General features: G+C 53.1%; 1 long non-coding RNA gene and 1 other non-coding gene across 5 annotated transcripts in view; both read right to left on the bottom strand.

The window, feature by feature from the left end:
• Positions 1 to 15,773, bottom strand: part of LOC125085756 (uncharacterized) — a 40,541-nt gene extending 24,768 nt beyond the window's left edge. For all 4 annotated transcript variants that reach the window (XR_007123005.1, XR_007123004.1, XR_007123007.1 and 1 more), the window contains exons 1-3: positions 15,514 to 15,773; positions 13,722 to 14,306; positions 13,214 to 13,351 (exon numbers count right to left, since the gene is read on the bottom strand). This is a non-coding gene — a long non-coding RNA (uncharacterized LOC125085756). The remainder of the gene's footprint in view (positions 1 to 13,213; positions 13,352 to 13,721; positions 14,307 to 15,513) is intronic.
• TRNAR-UCU (transfer RNA arginine (anticodon UCU)) lies at positions 13,602 to 13,675 on the bottom strand. The gene has a single exon. It is a non-coding gene; the product is annotated as a tRNA-Arg (tRNA).
• Positions 15,774 to 16,178: the final 405 nt, after the last annotated feature.

Raw genomic sequence — 16,178 nt, 5'->3', positions numbered from 1 at the left:
TGTGGGTGGGGAGGGAAGTCAAGAAAGGCCACAGGGAGGAGCACATTCCCTGAAGGGAAGTCCGCTTCCTGAACCTGCAGGACGAGCTCACCCAAGAGGGCACCACTCTAGCACCACATATGCGCAGTGAAAGCAGAGCCTCTGCAACCAGAGCTGAGACCCACCATCCAGGAACCTTCCGGAACTGTGTGTTAATGAGAGGCTCCTAGAGTAGCAGTGTTGAAGGTGCACTTTTTTTTTTTAATTATTTATTTGTCAGAGAGAAAGGGAGAGAGAGAAAGAGCACAAGCAGGGGGAGAGGCAGGCAGAGGGAGAAGCAGGTTCCACACAGAGCAAGGAGCCCAGTGTGGGACTCGTTCCCAGGACCCTGGGACCATGACCTTAGCCAAAGGCAGAAGCTTCACCAACTGAGCCACCCAGGCGTTCCAGTTGAAAGTGTTCTATCAAAACCTTTATAACTGGGGGGGTTGGGGGGAGGAGGCAGGTAAGGAGAGAGTGATAGTCAGACCCTGAGTGTAATCATCAGTTTCTAAGATCTGCGGATTCTCAGGTGCCGTTTCTGAATTACACTCCATTAAGAAAATGTTTCCACACCAAGAACTTGGAATTTTGCTTTAAAACACAAAAGTTATAATTAGAAGGACCTTGAGAAATAATCTTGTTCACCCTTCATTTTATAATTGAGGAGAGTAAGACCAATATATTAAAATGATAAGTGTAATCAAGGCAGTTGTGATGGTTAATTTTATGGGTCAACTTGACTGAGTCATGGGGGCCCCGACAGTTAGTCAAACACTATTCTGGTGTGTGAATGGGTGGTCTGAGTAAAGCAGACTGCCCTCCCCAGTGTGGCTGAGCCTCCGCCGGTCAGTCAAAGGTCTCAGTGGAATTAAAGGCAGAATAAGGCAGAACTATTCTCTGCCCGGCTGTCTTTGAGCCGAGACAACAGTGTCCTGCCTTTTGAACGAGTACTTGGACTGGAACTTACATCACTGACTCCCGATTCTCAGACCTTCGGACTCAGACTAGAATTATACAACCAGCTCTCCCTGGTCCGAATTCAGCCTCCGTTGTGTGGGAGCCAATTCCTTAAAATAAATCTCCTTCCTCCCCTCTCCTTCCCCTCCCCTCTCCTCCTCCCCTCTTCTGTCTCTGTCTCTGTCTCTGTCTCTGTCTCTCTCTCTCTCTCTCTCTCTCACACACACACACACACACACACACACACACACACACACCGTTGGCTCTGTCTTTCTGGACAATCTACGGTGATGAAAGGCACCCCAGGACAATCACCGTGCCCAGCCTCAGCACCTCCTCCAGCCGTCCCCGGTCCTGGAGCTGGCTCTCACACCACACCCTCAGCAGCCTCCTCCACGCTGGCCCTGCCACCGGCCTGTGGGCTCTGGTTCCACACGGGTGGCCTGTCCAGACTCCTGCCTTCTCCATCTTTGACTTTTCCATCTCTCTCAACCTTCTCTTTAATTCTGCTGCAACCAGATTCTTTTCTTCCTGTGAAACACTACAACCCAAACCCCCTGCTCTGAGGATAAGCTTGTATGAAGACAGCTGGTTCACGGACTCCTCCCAGGGTCCTGTCTGCAGGGACCGTCCATTCACCCCGTCTGACTTCACTTCTGTGCACATCTGGCTTCAGGTCCACGGCTTCTCTAGAAAACCGCGCTCGCCAACATCCTAAACCCCGTCAGTCTCTGCCTTCCTTGGCACTCACGCCCCGCCCCAGACTAACTCAGCCATGTCAGTGGTCGGCCCAGGTGGCTCATTGCCACCAGAGGAGCTCACAGGACTCTAGGACATGACAGCAGACTCGTTCTGCACAAACACTCAGCCGGCTCCAGATGCCAGTACGAATTGCTGCAGGGTCACTCTCCGCAGAAACTCGAGCCTTCCCCGTCGGAGTTCACGCTCAGAAAATGACTCACGTTCCTCCTTCCCAGAAGATACGGCGTCCCTTAGGCAGGGCTCCCTCAGTTTTCTAGCTGCAGCAGGACACACAGGCCGTGCCCAGATCTTCCAACCCGTGGACGTGACCTTATTTGGAAAAAGCATCTTTGCAGGTGGGATGAAGTTAAGGATCTTGAGATGAGACGGTCCTGGGTTTAGGGTGAATCTTTGATCCTATGGCAGGTGTCGTCCCAGGAAAGGGGCAGAGAGGTTTGGGATGCAGAGAAGCCAGCCCCACGAAGACAGAGGCAGACAGTGGAGGTGTACAGCCCCGCGTCAGAGAGCCCCTTCTTGAGATCTCGCTGGCCCGTTAACTGTAGACTTCAAGCCTCCCAAACTGCGGGAGAATAAGTCCCTGTGGTTTGTAAGCCACCCACATTGGGGTAACCTGTGACGGCATCTCTAGGAGACTAGTAACACCCACCACATTGACGCCTGCACCCCCCCAACACACCATTCAGTCACAGGGTGGGGCTGGACATCTCCTACTTCAGTCTCCAGCTGGGCTGTGGATCCTGTGACAAGATCTCGGGGTTAGTGTCACGAGTCTCAAGACAGATGCCTGGGGATGAGTCCCAGCTCCACCACTTCCCTCGAGGCCTTGGTTCCTCCCAGTATCCAACCGTGCCTGAGTTTCCCCAACTCAAAAACTGGGGTCCTAACAGCAGCACCTCTCTGAGAGAGTCTGTATAAAAAGGACAATGCTCTTGGAATGGTTCCTGCATCCGGATGGGCATGACAACGGTTTGATTAACTCTGGCTGCCTCCTTAGGGACTCCACTCCCTACGGATGACTCCCACTGGATCCCTTGGCCTTCCGTTCTGTATGTGATAACTTCCATGAGTAGTGAGACATTCTCAGTCACCCCATTTCCAAAAACAGAACGTCCCTCCCTCATCACCCCTGCCCCTTGCCTCCCATTCCAAAGGGGGAGATGAACGTAATAAACTCGCTGTCTCCACTTCCTCCCCTCCACTCACTGTGAACTCCCTGAAGCCCATGGTCACTCCACCAGGACCCCACCTGACAAGGCCACCCACTACTAAATCCCAGAGAAAGCATCAGCCCCTCTCAGGAACGTGTACGCTCTGTCATCTGCACCCTTTCCAGAAGCTTCTCCCAATCGGCTCCACGCCGGCCCTCCTGGTTCTCTCCCCTTCTGACTGTCTGATTTGCTGGCTTCCTTTTCCTCTAACAATTCCTCAGACGGCGGGGCCTAGGGGCTCCTTCCTGGCCGCTCTTCCTTGCTCACTCTGCATTCTGGGAGCTGCTGACCACAGCCAAAACATCAATTCACTCCCTCCAGAATGGTGACTCCTAACTTGTATCTCTGTCCCAGATTTCTCTCCAGGGCACCGGGCTCCTTCCTCCTGACACTCCCTGACATATCTGCCTCCATGTGTTGATGTCTCAAACTTGGCACATGCAAAGGGGAAACACTCATCCCCCTGGCCATTTGGCAAATCTACTTCTCATTCTGTACTCCCTGTTTCGCTAAATGAAACCTCCATTCTTCCCTCTGCTCAAGACAGAAAGCTAAGCTCTTCTCCTTCCTGTACCTCCTACAACCAATTTACAAGTCATACCCCTGCAACCTCTCTCGTATCCATTCACTTGTCTCCGGCTCCCCTCCCCTAGCAGAAGACGAGGCCCCATCGCACATACCTTTGTACCCATGTCCAGCCTGTTTTCCCCTCAGTCCTGCTCCAAACTTCAGCTAGAATAACCTTTCTAACATATAATAATCTTTCTAACACATAGATCTGAGTGTGAGCACCACCCCCCTTACACATACACACTGAAAATCTACCTGGTATTTGCTCCTAAAATAAAGTCTTGGAATAAAGTCCAGGGGTACTGGCCAGGGTGGGCAACATGGGTAAAGGTGGTCAAAAGGTGACAAATTTCCAGTTATAAAATAAATAAATCCTGGGGGTATAATACACAGTGTGCTGAGTATAGTCAATAATATTGCACCATATATTTAAAAGTTGCTAAAAGAGTGGCAGTTTCAAAAAAGAAGTTTTTAAAAACTTCTTAAAAATTCTCATCACAAGAAAAAAAAAAAAACTGGGGCACCTGGGTGGTTCAGGGGTTAAACCTCTGCCTTCAGTTCAGATCATGATCTTGGGGTCCTGGGATCAAGCCCCACGTCGGGCTCTCTGTTCAACAAGGAGCCTGCTTTCCCCTCTCTGTCTGCCCGCCTTTCTGCTTTCTTGTGATCTCTGTCTGTCAAATAAATAAATAAATAATCTTTTAAAAAATAAAAAATTATAACTATGTGTGGGGATGGATATTGACTAGACTTACTGTTTAAAAAAAACAAAAAGTCCAAATACCTTGTAAAACCTTCTCAGCTTGTCCATGATCTGGCTCTCACCATTCGGCTTCTGCCCCACAGCCCTTCTGGCATCATTCTGTTCTCCCCTTCCCTCATGGTTAACACCCCTTCTTCCAGGAAGCCCTCCATAACTCTAGCTCCCAGGTACTGCGCAACGTTCTCCAGACATCCCCTGCCAGGGACCTCACCGGGAGCCTTCTGGGATGAGCTCACCAGTGTTTCCCACACTGTATAGAAAGCCCCGCAAAGACGAGTGGAGACGGTCTCGCTCCCCTGGCCCCCCCACGGGCTTCCCATCCTGACACAGAGTCGGCCCCGCAGGAGGACGCCCGGGACAGTGAACGGAGCCGCCGTCCTTGGGAATGACTCCGTCCTGCCGTCTGGCGCTTGTCCGAACTCCCTGCGAATCTCGACTGAATTTGTATATGTAAATGACCGTAATTAAGAGTCAGTGACCGCGCTGAATGAGAGGACGCGCTCGGAGGGACTCGCCGCCGCCCTCCCGCGGCGCGACGGACTCCGGAGGTCGGGGACGCGGTTACCGGACGCAAACCTGGACACCGAGGGCAGTGTCGTGTGACCTGAGCATCTCGCCGAGCAAACTGCTTGACGGACACGGTGCTCTGGGCCCGTCCGACTCTAAAAAGGTCACTCACGGCAGAGCATAAGGGTCCTAACGTGTCGACTCGGAAACCCGGAGGGAACCGTTGTCTCGGGAAGGAACCGCGAGGAGGAGGATTTGGGACGGGAGGACCCGGGGGCTACATCGGGTTTGGGGGCTGCCGAGACGGACAGAGTCTGGACCAAGCCGGTTTCCATAGCAACCGCACCTCCCCTGCCTCCGCCCACGGCCGCTTCTTGCTCGCGCGGCTCCAGGTAAGTCTGACGCGTTCTCGTCTCGTGCAGGGGCGCGGCGGGGCTCGCGGACGCGGGGCTCGTGGACGCGCGCCTGCGGGGCGATGCGGTCTCCTGCCGAGACCGAGTCAGGACCGAGTCAGGGAAGAACCCACGGTCAGTGCGAGACCCGGGTCGCGCCGTCCGAGTCCCTCCTGCGCGCGCAGAACCGAGATCGCCTCCGCCTTGAGATCTGCGCCGCTGCTCACACACTCGGGGGCTGCGGGACCGTGTCCTCCGCAACACACGCGCGCGCGCGCGCACTCACACATGCACACACGCGCGCGCACACACGCACACATGCACGCGCACGCGCACACACGCACACACATGCGCACACGCGCGCACACATGTACACACGCACGCACACACGCACACACATGTACACACGCACAAACATGCACATGCGCGCACACACATACGCACACACATGTACGCACACGCACACACACGCACACACATGCACACGCGCACACACATGCACACGCGCGCACACACGCACGCGCACGCACACACATGCACGCGCGCACACACACGCAGACACTCCTCTGCCAGGGAGCAGAGCAGCCGCGCCCCGCCAGGAGAGCAAACACTGCACCAGCCGCCGCGCACACACGCCTGTGTGCCACCGGAGCCTCGGGCCAGTCCAGCTCCCGCAAACGGGCCTTGAGACCGTCCGGGAAGTGGTCCACAGGTCTCCGCACCGACTAACCCCGCGTCCGCGCTCCCTTCAAATGTCCAGCGCCTCCTCCTTCCACCTGCTCGGAGCTTAACTGAAAGGGAGGAGGCGGCCTTGGAGGACGGGAGGAGCCGTCGTCTCTCCTCTCTCCTCTCCCGACGTCAGGCGTGCAAGCCCGCCCCGCGCACACCTGCACTGCACGCTGTCCACACCGCAGCGAGAAAGGAGGGCCCACCGGCTTCCCCCAACTCCGCCGGCCGGAGTTGCCGACTCCGCAGGCCGGCAGTCTCCTTCCCTCCACCTTCTCACACCTTCTCAGACCCTCACCCAGCCTCCCTTCTCTCTCTCTCCCTCTCTCCTGAATGTTCTGACTCCCCTTCGCGATGACCTCCTTCCCTGGGGATTTCAAGGAGCGCCAGTCTCTGCCACTAGGACACAAACTCAGTGGGATGGCCATGAGCCGATCACCGTCCAGACCGAGCAATGGCTCTGCGAGGGTTCACGATACCATCCCATCTGGTGTATTTATGTGTGAAAGTGTCCATAATTGGACACTTAACGGTAAGAAAACAAGAAAGGTCTTTCTTCTTGTTTCCTGGCCCCTGCCTTTGCCTTCGGGCTCACCAACTTCTCAGCCAAACTTCTGAGAGTTGCTTCAACCTGCCGACCTCCCTCCAGGCTGCCTTCCGCTCCCCCTCCGGTTTCTTGCCCTGATGCTCCGCAGACGCCAAGACAGCTCCCACCACCAACTTCCATGCCACTTAACCTAACGGTGGCTCGGGTTATGGCCATTCTGGACATGCCAAGAACGTGTGGCACCCACCATGGCCCCCCGTGGACACTCCCTAGGCTTTGGGAGTGGGGCGGTTCTGGTCCCCGTCCTACCCCTCTTTTGTGACTTCTCTCTCTCTCCTCCGTGTTGGAGTTGTCTGAGCTCCTCCCTGATCCCTCTCACTCCGCATTTTCCGCCAGGTAACCTCACGCAAACATCTGTCCCCACACGCAGAGGACTCCCCAGATCAGATCACCACTCCAGGCCCAGCTCCCAACCTCACACATACCCTACATCTCTTGGAAATCTCCAAAGCACCTCAAAATGGGAAGCCCAAAGCTGGGCTTACCATTTTCTGCCCTGCCCCTGCTCTTCTCACCGTGGTCCTTATCTTGGTCAGTGGGACGCGAGCCAGAAATCGTGGAACCGTCCTGGGCAAGTCCTTCCTCTTTCTACCATTTCCATTCTGTCACCAAATCCTGCATCCCACACATCCCTCGAACCCACTTCTCCACTTTGTCTCCACCACCAACCCCACGGCCACCACCGCCACCCTTCCCCAAGCCATGCCATGCCCCACTCATGGCCACTCCACTCCAGCATCTACCCGGGCACCTTCTACGCTGTTCTCTGAGCTGCAGCGGGATCATCTTCCTAAAATGCAAATCTAACCACGCAGTCTTTGGCTTAAAATCTCCAGTGACTTCCCTTCGTTTCTCAGAAAAGGACAAAACGCACTACAGTTCCTACACAGCCCTGTGGGGTCAATCCCCTGCATCCCTCTCTGACTCCGCTCCCCTCCACCTTCTGCCTCCCTCTCCCCGGTGGGACCACCCTTGCCTCCCATCCTCTGCCCTCTCTGCCACCGGAGTTCCCTGTTCCTCGGTCGAGGAAGATCCTTTCTTCGTTCTCGGCCTTGCCATTTCCCAGTGATCGTTCAGACTCCGCTCCAGAGCCACTGTCTGGAAGAAGCTCCCCGCCTCCCTGAAGAGCTCAGTGCACCGGCCTCGGGCCTGCCTGCCCCATGGACCGCCCCTTCACTCACAGCCCCAATTTTATTGTGATTATCTGTGTCATCTGCTCATCAGTGTGTCCCAGGACCTAGTTCAATGCTTGGCACATAGTAGGGACTAAATAAATGTTTGCTGAATGAGTAATGAATTCATGTGCATTCCCGGCCAGCTTTCCAGCCCCTTACCCTGTCTCCAGAGTATCTACCCCTTCAACTCGGAGTGGGTGCTCAGGGGTCTCAGGCTTATTTTTAATAGGAATGTATTTCTTTTCCTTTGTCACTAGGCTAAGCCAGGCACCCGTATGTGCAGCATGGCAGGTACCAGTCTTATCATCAGATTTAAGGCCAGCTAATTATTTCTGTACTTAAAAAGTGCAGCTATAAGGAAATAGAAACCCAAATTTGTACTAGAATGTAGCATAAAGAAATGTAAGCCTTTAAGAAAATGCTGTGCTTGGCAAAAGTCTCTTTGCCTTTGCTCCTGACATCTGGGGGTCAGCAATCCCTCCCCTCTGCTGTCAGGACCAGGCTTAAGTATACAAATTTTGAAAACACTGTTAGAAGTTTGTGCATCATTGAAAAAGAAAAAAAGTTTGGGATGCCTTCAAAATAAATATAATCGGTACTAAATTGTCTGCTATTCTGAATGCTGCCATTTCTCTCCCCCAAAGTGGTCTGTTGATGTAGCAGAAGAAAGAAAAGATTATGAGGGGCTGTTAGTGATTCCCGGGTGACACTCGTCCCAGACTTGGGATGGAGGAGGGTCTGTGGCAGGAAATGCTCCCAGGAAGGGCCCTGGGCAGGAGCCAGGAGCCAGGAGCCAGGAGCCAGGAGCCACTCTCTGGGCTCCTCTCCCCACACTGTGGGGATGGACTGGCCTCATCCCCGGCTTTAAAGCCCTGTGCTGCTCACCAAAGAGGCTTCCCAGGGGCCTCTCCACAGGCCTGCTGAGGCTTGTTCCCCATCCCTGCACAGTCTCCAGGGTCAGCCCCAGAGAGAAAGGTGGGGCCCCCACAGCGACGGCAGAGAGAGGACGTGCCCTGGAAGGGTAACTCCATGCCTGTCACTCCCCCTGGCACTGCATGACAACGAGGCATTTCCAAGGGACAATGACATGTGGCCCATGGCCAAGTCCCCCACGTCCTCACCACGGTCTCCAGGAAACCAGCCTGATGGCTGGAACACTGTCCACAAACAAAGGAAGCTGGTTTGTGTTCTTTCCCCTACTGGGTATCTTACAATCCAGACAGTTTGACATTTTACCTTATTTAATTCTGGGTATTATTTGGCTCATCTCTAGTTGAGGAAACCAGGCTCAAGTGGCCTAGTGAACCTCTGGGTCATACAGCCAGCAAACAGCAAGACCTCAGACTGAGTCCCGGGTCTCTGTCCCCCAGCCGCCACTCCCACTTCCTCCCCTGAGCACCTGCTCCCAGGGTCTTCTATCATATGCATGTCCCACCACTGCTCTATCAAGGACCCCTCCTCAGGGTGCTCGGGGGAACAGCGTCACCATCCCAGAAGCAGACAGATCCAGCTCCCAGGGAGGACACAGCGAAGTTTACAGACATCTGATTCCATTATAATTTATAGAAATTACTGAGGACGTAAACACTGAAATCCTGTTTGGGGGAGTCAGTTCCATTTGCTATGGCTTTTAAACACAGACAAAACGCACATTTTTGCTCGTAGGTGACAACCATTGTAATGGCAATAAATAAAAGTAATTAGTTCGCAGACAAAACGTAAGTGATCCATGCCAGCTCCACTCTACTGAGATGATAAATCACTTTTCTGGGCGGGTATTGTTACAAAAGCCTCCGCGGCCGGTGGTAACATCACCACCACTTGGGAAACGCAGCGCCGCATCTCGCTGCTTCCACCTGCGACACGCCCCATCCCTGGCCACACTCTTCTTCACCCACAGCCCAAATCAGCCTCAGACCATGTGAGTGAGATGCCATTGCTCCTCCGCTCAGACCTGCCGACGGTTTCCATGAGCATGAAGGAACGCCTAACCCACAAGCCTTAAGTCAGAGCTGGCCGGCGGGTCTCGAATTGCCCCGGGGAAGCGTTTTGAAAATCTGGTGTAATTTCTGATTTGTTGAAGACTGGGCGCCGCGACTCGCTGTACAGAGGAAGGGTCCCTGGGCCTGGCGCATCCCCTCCCACAAGGGGCAGGTGCATCTCACATGATTCAGGCTTGCCTCCTGCCGTGTACTTCCTTTGAATGACCTATTGAAAAGCGAGCTGTTGGTATCTGGGCCTCGAATCTCACTTGTTTTTACATATAAATACAGAGAGCTTTCTGCATGATTGAAAACGTCCTAAAATATCCATGAATGCAAAATGCTGCGATCTTTGCCAGAAGATTGAATTTGTTTGGATCACAAATTTATTGACAGAGAGCACCAGTCTGGAAAGTCACAACAGCATCCCGTGGGGTCTTTAAGTGGGGCAGGAGGCACGCCTGCTCTGTCCTGCCCTAACACAGCCCCAGCCTGGCACTGAAGGGGACTCTTCAGGTCCACGACTGCTAGTATGGCATACAGGTCAACTATTACAAACTTATTTCCTTTTACTTTTGTCTTATATTACAATGAGGATATTATGTTGATTTAATTTTGTGCACAGGAAGCTTACATGACCTAGGAGTATCACTGCTGGAAAGGAAAGGAGAAGCAAGCAAATCTGGCCTGACTTTACAAGGCCAAGTTGCGTGTGACAGGCCAACAGTGTCACCTCTGTGACATGCCCCAGATTAATGTCTGACCTGGTCTCCCCATGCCTTCCTCTGCCCTGACCATGCGGACCTTGGTGCTGTCCTCCAAAGCCATCTAGTTGGTGCCCACCTGAGGGTCTCATTGATCCCTCTGGTTTCACTCATTCTTCACCCAAATATCTCCTCCTGTGACAGTCCTCCATGATCGCCAGGCCTATCGGTCTACCTCTTCTCTTCAGTTAAGTTCCTCCCGCAGGTACCTCTAGGATGCTATCATAATGGTAGCTGCCCGTCTGTCCTTCATCTCTGCCACAAGAACACGCACCCCCTGCAGGAAGTAGGCAATGGTGTTGTGGACCCCGGGACGGAGGACATGGTAGGTGGCAGGAAGCAGGAGCCTGAGGAATATTTGTAAAGTGAATGAATTCCTGCATGAAGATACTGCCTGTGTTCCTGGTTCCTAGAAGCTACATTTCTTTCTCTCCCTTCGACATAATTTATAGCCAATCTAAGTCAGCATTAACTCTCTAAATATATCCATCAAATGCCTACCATATTTCAGACACTGAGAAAACAATAATAAATAAGGCACATCTTGCCCACATACCTGGTAATTAATGACCAGCTCTAGCACACTGAAGCATTTGAGTCCTCCACTGAAGTGACTTTATAGAAAAAAACCACCAATTTCTATTCTGCATTCTGAGTAACGTGACAATACAGAAATTATGATCTTCATAAATCAGAAGTTATTGCTCATGTATTAAGAAGGAAGCTATTATCTCATATAAAGAAATTTTTACCAGTGTGAGAAATCTTGCCCCCAGGGCTTATGATATCCTTCTTCAAGTCCCCAGGACACCACTTTCCCCAGAAACTAGGTGGTGTGTGAGTACGTGGAAACTTCTAGTTACCTTGAGTGACAGAACTAACAGGGACCTCGACCTGCCTGGCTGAGACCCAGCTCCCAGCTAAGACACAGAGGGAGTGTCTCCTCTCTGAAGGACTCCACCAGCTGGAAAGATCAGTCCACCCTCTCTCCTGGGGCAGCATAGGGCAGTGTCAGCCCCAGCTGATGGCCCACAGCCTCCCTGGGTATGATGCAGAGGGGCTGACCGCTGGGAACCTATCCTTTCCCCACTTCGCAGCCAGGTCTCCTTCCCACCCATGGAGGAGCTGGAAGGCATTGCTGACACACCCTGTGCCTCTGTGCAGAGCCGCACCACGGACTTTCTCATCATTCTCCCATCTGTAGGACACGCAAAACAACCTTGTCGCTATAAGTAAGCCGCTCAAGTTCAAAGAGGTTTTCTTAACCCAAGGTCTTCGAATTCCAAGGTCTCCAGGGGAAATGACTGGCTGAAAGCAGGTTTGGGGTGGTCTGTGGGCTTCAGTCCTCGCTGGCAGCGAGCCACTCCTAGGAGCTGGCCATACTGTACCCTCATCAGACTTGTCATCAAATCTGAGTTCAGTGCCCGCAGGGACACACAGCCCCTCCCTTCTTCACCCCCACCCTCCCACCCCCATAATGTCATGTGGAGCCTTTATTCCTAGAAAGCTTCTAGAATCGAGCAAACCTTGGAATAGGCCACAATGAAATCGTACCCTTGTCCTGACCTTGAACGACCTCCCTACTCTCACTGAGCAGCCCTGTTCCAACAGAATGACAAAGGGGAACCAGAAGGAGGTAGTACACTGGCCATGGCTGAAGAAGGTGCCCGGTTGCTTTGCCAAATTCTGTCCTCACCCCAGCCCACCCCACAAATACCAATTTTTCCTCTCAGGCCAGAGCTTAGAGCAAAAAACACCTAGCATAGGCAGAGCTAACAATAAAAGAAAGACTCTGGAAGGGTCTGCCTGGAAATTTCTGGCCCACACTCGTATCCTCCAAAGGGCACATCCACGGGGCTGGTGGGAGAGAGTTAATATCTGAATTGATATTCTGCCCAAAGAACTCAGAAAGGGAAATCTTTACGGGCTCTTAACGGCAAGAATTTTAGGTCCCTTTAAAGCACCAGAGTACTTCAAGAGAAGCTCAGGTGTTTCAGTTTGGTGCAAAGGTCAGGTGTCCTAAAGGCAGAAAACATCCCTCTCCCACCCAAGTGCTCCTATCTTCCCTGTCAGTTCCCACCTCTGGGCAGGGTTTGGTGGAACCCTGTGTGGATTGGCCCCCTCACCCCACACCAGCTTCCCAGAGCCTGAGGGCAAGCCTGTGTCCGCTGGATGCCCGTGCAGAGTCGCACCTGGGAGAGATGTTGACTCCCCAGCAGAGGGAGGAGAGGTGTGTGTCTCAGGTTTCCTGGGTTCACCTGGGGTGGAGGTTACTTCCTGGCATGGGCAGCTCCCTCTAGCTAATACGCTGGAGGCCACGATATGCAAGGGAGAGTGAGAGCCAGCCCAGTCCAGAATAGAAACCCAAGCTCCAGATCTTGCTGAATGTGGCCATTCGATGAGGCAAGGAGGGGGAGCAGAAGTGAATGCAGAATGAGAGAGGGGTGAGAGGTCTTGATGGAAATGGAGAATTATGGAAATAACCCCCCCCACACACCGTCCAAGCTTGCCCTGCAAACAGGAAAAGCTACCAACTTTTGCAGGAGCATGAGACCTCTGGGTTTCCTGGGACGAGCTTATCTGCACTGATCATTCCTGTGCTGCTGGGCAGCTTATCCCACTGGGACAAAGAGCAATGAGTACCTCTCACCTTGTAGATGAGAAATGGAATGATGCGGTTTTGCACAAAAAGCCGCAGGAATGACAAAGATGGTGAATAAATTGTCCTCTGCATGACCCCATCCATCTCCTGACCAACCCCGGTCAAGGTGGCCCTTACCTTAGAGGACAGCTGGACATTTCCTCATGGGCATGTGGGTCCATCTGCCTTTTTGTGTTCTCAGAGGAGAAGGAGGGAACCACCGTGGTCCCAGAACCCGTGGTCTGGCACCTCGGTCCCTGTGTGCCAGTGATCCTTCTAGGAAGCACAGGAATCAAAGGCTGTGTCAGTCCGGCCACTGACATCTGAGCCTTCACTAGACAATGAAAATCCATAAAGGAGGAACAGAGAAAGAATGAAGGGGGAGGGAAGGTTAAAGGAGAGGAGGTCCAGGATTTCTGGGGAAAGGGGTTTCCTTTCTCTTCCCCAGAACCTCCAGGGACAGATAAATACAATTATCAAACTAGCATGACAGCACACAAAATAAAAGAGGCACCTGCCAGGTGACCATCTCTGCCGGGACTCGAACCCGGAACCTCTGGATTAGAAGTCCAGCGCGCTCGTCCATTGCGCCACAGAGACCTCACCACACACACAGCATCAGCACCAGAACTGAAAAAGCACATACCTTCTGCATCACCAGCCATCTCGGCATCCTGCTCCGAGCGGTGGGGGGGCAGGGACAGCTGGAAAATCTGGAGTGGAGATCCACCCGCCGGCTCCGTCAAAGCTTTTCTCAACACTGTGGGTTCTGGGTCCTCGGGGATCGGAGGAATGGGGTGGTAGTCATTTTCAGTCCCAGGAGCTCTGATGGGGTATGATGGAGCTAGAGCCTTTGCTCCTTCCTCTCCATCCCTGAGGGAGGATGCAGGAAAGTCTCCCTATTCTCATGCTAATCAAGCAGAGCCTACCCAGCCCAGGGAGCAAAGGGAGCTGCTCTACCTCCCCACCCCTCTCCCTCACTGTGGTTTCATCCCAATCCCGGTACACTCAGATAGGGGCTGGGCAAAGCTGGGGGATTCAGGAAAGCCCTCCTTCCCTGAGACAAAGGAGCGGCTCCCGTAAAGAAGCCATGTGAACGGCAGTGGCGGCACAGCCCGGCAGGGAAGCCGGGCTCCCGGAGGCAGGTCCAGCTCTCAGCTCTAAGAGCTGCATCTGTCAAGCCCAGGAAGAGAGACCCAGAGTCCGATGTGATGTGCCTTCAGCATCTTCACTGGAATTACGGATGGGGAGGAGACAGAAGAGCGGTGAGTGTTTGTGGTGTGTGAGTATGTGTGTGTATGTGTGTGTGTGTGTGTGTGTGTGTGCGTGTGAGAGAGAGAGAGAGAGAGAACACACAGGGAGGAGGGAAGAGCGGCACTCCCTAATGAAATACAGGTGGTCCACACACAGCCCTCCCGGAACACCTACCTGCTCCCCTTCCCCCACCGTCCCTAGCTCCAAGGCTGCCATCCTTTCTTCCCGGGACTGCCTAATCTAAAAAGCAGGGTTTCTCAGCTGCTGGGTTTCACAGAGGCATCCCAGGAGAATCAAATGGGCCAGACCTCCGTAACCATATATAAAGACCTCCACACCCAGCCCAGGTCCAAGAAGACAGCTCCTCTTTTTAAAAGCCTCCTTGAGAAGATGCAATCCCTAATCCCTGCTGGTTACAGTTTTCACCGTCCTGCTTGTCCTGCTTCTCCCTAATCCCAGTCCTTGCTGCCCCACCTTCAGCCCTCTCTCTCCTGTTTGATTGCCAGACACACCAGGGGACAACTGTCCTTTATGCTCCCAATGACAATGCATTGATTTAAAGACAGATTCAGTGTTCCTCAGCTCACTCTCACTCACAAGGTTACAATAAAAGCAGAGAACTGACTCGGGCTCCCCCCACTCCCCTCCCAGTAAGAGCTTCCCTGGCCCACCACCCGGGACACTGCCAGCTGACCCCAATCTCAATTCAAGACCGACCCTTCTAACCTGTGAGACCGGCTTATGGCCAAGGGAAGAAGAGCGTGGCAACACAACATGCTTAGACTGGAAGGTCTTGAAGGCCCTTAGAACTCTGAGACTCACGCTTCCCTGCCCATTCTGAATGAGATCTGGGCAAGAACAGGACCAAGATGCTTCAATCAGGTCAGGGGTCAAGGAGATGACCAACACCCATGGGAAAGCAGCCACCCCAACCAAGCATGTCTTCCCCCTGGGACCCAGGGCCAGGAGCTCAGAATAGGGAAACTAATGTTGTATCTATACTAAACATAGAGCAAAAGAGCCCAGAACAGGCCATTCTTAATCCATCTATCCCAGACCACTCCAAGAGCCTGATGCACAGAGACTTACACTGACCAGATATTGCATTACTAGGGGGCGACTAGGAACAAGATGTCAGTCGAGGGACGAGTCAGGAGGTCCATGTGCCTATAAACCCCACGTACCAGCCAGGATCCACATGGATGCCAAACAGGTTCTCAGGACATGTCCCACCAGGCTCAGTCAAAGTGCCCTTACATGTAGACACACACCCCCTGCTCTTCATAAAGATGTTGTCCTACATGCAAGACATCCATCTGTCCGGAGCTTTGCCCAAAACTCTGTTGCATCTGAGGAGCTCACATGTCCCCCACACCCTGAATGAAGAGACCAGGTCCCCAGCGCGTTCCAAGAGCTTCACTCATGGCTTGCAATGTTCCATCTTGGCGCTGGGGATAGAACGATGAGGGAAAATAAGGACACAGTCCCAACCTCCAGGACACTGTGAGCAGATCCCAATGTAGGAACTACTCTGAAAGACGTATGGGAGAGAAGAAAACCAATCTTACTGCCCACCAAATAAGGTGTCAAGTTTCTAAGTGTCCACAAAGACCCCAACTCTCAAAGCAGAAAGATCCAGCCGAAATAGCCAGCTGTAGCCCACTGGCCTCAAACCCTGTGAAAATTACCTTCGCAGCCCACCACTTCCCCATTGCAAAGTAGGGCCAATACTCAACACTATGGGCACCGACAAGCCAAGCCTTCACGGTGCAGGTGTCATCATCCTCTTCCTGCCTTTGCCCCTCGAGTTACAAGTGTTAGCTCTGCCGCCTGAGTCACCTCCTTCCTG

This window comes from Lutra lutra, chromosome 15 (genome assembly GCF_902655055.1).
Source record: "Lutra lutra chromosome 15, mLutLut1.2, whole genome shotgun sequence".
Lineage (NCBI taxonomy): Eukaryota > Metazoa > Chordata > Mammalia > Carnivora > Mustelidae > Lutra > Lutra lutra.
Note: the sequence above shows the minus strand (reverse complement) of the source record. Positions and strands in the feature narration are given on the sequence as shown.